This window comes from Neomonachus schauinslandi, chromosome 1 (genome assembly GCF_002201575.2).
Source record: "Neomonachus schauinslandi chromosome 1, ASM220157v2, whole genome shotgun sequence".
Taxonomy (NCBI): Eukaryota; Metazoa; Chordata; class Mammalia; order Carnivora; family Phocidae; genus Neomonachus; species Neomonachus schauinslandi.
In genome coordinates this window covers 18,508,551-18,511,158 of record NC_058403.1, presented here as the reverse complement: position 1 = coordinate 18,511,158, position 2,608 = coordinate 18,508,551, and the positions used below count along the sequence as shown (strand labels likewise).

The 2,608-nt window shown below is 38.7% G+C and overlaps 1 pseudogene; it reads left to right on the top strand.

The window, feature by feature from the left end:
• The first annotated feature begins 517 nt into the window (after positions 1 to 517).
• LOC110570069 lies at positions 518 to 996 on the top strand (annotated as a pseudogene).
• Positions 997 to 2,608: the final 1,612 nt, after the last annotated feature.

The following is a 2,608-nucleotide window of genomic DNA, read 5'->3' as shown; positions in this document are numbered from 1 at the left end:
GAGGAGGCAAGACCCTGATGTGAAGACAGAGAATAAATGTGGATATTTGCCCCTTTTCCTAGATCATAAACCCATAGAAGTGATAGAGTCACAAATTAGACATCAAGGCAAATTAAGCCATAGATATGTCCCAGGAGAAGTCCCTTACCAGGGAATAGCATAAAAGCTATAGAATGATGTTTCAGTTTTCAAGCCTGGCAAGAAAACATCAGAGAGACCGTTGGACCTGAAGCCCTAGGTAGACAAGAATGAGAGTTGTCTCAGTAGTTTACTGTATGGATCAGGGAGCAAGGACCAAATGGAATCAATGGATTGATCAGCAAATATCTCTGTGGACAGATGACTCAAAAACAAGATGGGTCATACAACATCTTGAAATTACATACATCTCCCTGGAACTTAGACCCAAGCCAGGGAAAAGACAGACAGTTTAAGTGTCTGATGTCCTAAGAAACTAAAGATTCAAAGAGGCCTTGTAGATGACGCCACCCCCTGGAGCTGCCCCCGCTGCCCAGCCATGGTCAACCCCACTGTGTTCTTCAACATCACTGTGGAGGGCAAGCCCTTGGGCCCCATCTCCTTCCAGCTGTTTACAAAGTTCCAAAGACAGCAGAAAACTTTTGTGCTCTGAGCACTGGGGAGAAAGGATTTCATTATAAAGGTTCCTGCTTTCACAGTATTATTCCGAGATTTCTGTGCCAGGGTAGTGACTTCACACACCATAATGGCACTGGCAGCAAGCCCATCTATGGGGAAAAATTTGATGATGAGAATTTCATCCTGAAGCATATAGGTCCTGGCATCTTGTACATGACAAATGCTGACGGTTCCCAGTTTCTCAACTGCACTGCCAACACTGAGTGGTTGGATGGCAAGCATGTGGTCTTTGGCAAGGTGAGAGAGGGCATGAATATTGTGGAAGCCATGGAGCGCTTTGGGTCCAGGAATGGCAAGACCAGCAAGAAGATCACCAATGCTGACTGTAGACAAATCTAATAAATTTGACTTGTATTTTATCTTAACTACTGGACCATTCCTTCTGTGGCTCAGGAGAGCACCGCTTCATCCCCATCTGCTCGAAATATTCTATAATCTTTGTGCTCTCACTGCACTTCTATGGGTTCATATTTTCCTTACGCTCCTCCAAGTCTAGCTGGATTGCAGAGTTATGTATATGATTATGAGATAAAAATTCATATAATAAAATAAACAACAAGAAAGATTCAAAGAAAAAATTTAGTTGATATGTAGAAGAATCAAGTCATGTTTCTTACATTTCTGGTTTATTTTGGACTGAGATTTGTACCTGTTATAACAGATAATGTAATTAACACTTACATCATGAATTACTGTTTGTTAGTTAGTTTCCAAGTACCCTGATCTCCCAGATTTTCCTAATATCATGAGCACAATGAAACTGTAGGGCATCACCTATAGAACCATCTAATTTCTTGTCATCTGTCCTCACACATATTTTTCACTTCATATATTTGCTCACATTGTGCATTTCCCTTCTTTCTTTCTTTTCTCCAGTTTTTTAGTGAAGAGCACTATGTGCAAACCATGATAGAGTAATAGTGTCTTTGTCATTTAAGTCCCATGTTCTATGATTTTATATGAGCTATCATTTATTGTACATTTATCATAATAGGAGCTTTACAAAAACTATCTCCTCTTCACAAACACAAAAAGTGTGAGTTCGGCGTCATGATTCCTTTTTACAAACTGAAAACAGAAGCTTGGAAAAGCTGCATAACTTGCCTAAAGTCAAAGTGATTGAAAGTAAAGGAGATGAGCCTCAAAATCTCTTCTGTTTCTAAACCACCAGCCCAAGTTGATCTCTGGTTTGCTACCACCTTTTGAAAACATTGTCACTTCAAGGTATAGTACCTAATTTTCTTTTTTTCTTTTTTTTCCCCTTCTCATCACACAACTAGCTCACAACAAATGTTCTTTATTATAGGATGTCCTATTATGTCATTACTTACGTTTTACACTTACCTTCTAAACCAAATTGAAAACAACCAAAGGTCATAGATGAGGCCTCCTTTTAGGGAAGCTTTTCCCCATATTTCTTACTTTGCCATAAATAGTAGTGAACTTCAAGCAATATTTAATCTTGCCATAGTCTCTCCCCTTAAAAAAAATAAAAAAATAAACACCCTGACATTTTCTTATTCCTCTTTTCCTCTAGATACTTATCCTATCTCTTTGCTTCTTTCTACAGCCAAGATTCTTTAGAGTGTCTGCATTCTCTGTATTTACTAGCTCACCTCCTATTCACTCCCCAACACACTGCCATCTGACTTCTTCTCCCACTAAGCCACTAGGAGCTCTTTGGAATGTCACCAATAAATTTTTTTATGCAAAACCAATTGAACACTTTTTGGTCTTTATCTAATTAGTTGTGTGGTACATAAATATGTAGAATAGCCAAGTAGAAAGAGGGATTGTGTGCCTTGAGCAGTTTTTCAAAAGTAAAACCTTTAAAGCACTTATTTTTGAGATAATATGTTCACATAACCAGGACAGTTGTTAAAACTATGGTGTAGAGTTCAGTAATTCATCAGTTACATATAACACCCAGTGCTCATTACATCACATGCCC